Genomic DNA, 472 nt, shown 5'->3' on the forward strand with positions numbered 1-472 from the left:
ATAATATGGTGTGTGGGGAGAACTTCCCAACCCAACTCCATAATCTTGTGTTGCGTCAAACGTGCCACATTTAGACGTGCATTGTCGTGGAGAAGATCAAGAATAGCTTTCTGATTGACGAGTGAAGGGCATTTCTGATGAAGGGCTTGATTTAAACGTTCCGTTTGCTGACTATAGATCTCTGCATCGACAGTTCGCTGTGGATTGAGGAGTTCGACATAAATTACTCCTTTGATGTCCCACCAAATGCAAAGCATCACTTTCTGCGGATGGATTCCAGGTTTAGGGGTCGGAAATGGTTTTTGTCTAGGACGGAGCCATTGTTTTTGGCGTTTAATATTCGCATAGAAAGTCCATTTTTTATCACCGGTGACAATTCTGTACAAAAATGGTCCACGCGCATTACGCGCCAGAAGAGACGTAGCAACATTCACACGTTGGAAACGATGATCATCGGAAAGTTCGTGAGGCA

The sequence above is a fragment of the Limulus polyphemus genome, unplaced genomic scaffold (genome assembly GCF_000517525.1).
Source record: "Limulus polyphemus unplaced genomic scaffold, Limulus_polyphemus-2.1.2 Scaffold5, whole genome shotgun sequence".
NCBI lineage: Eukaryota > Metazoa > Arthropoda > Merostomata > Xiphosura > Limulidae > Limulus > Limulus polyphemus.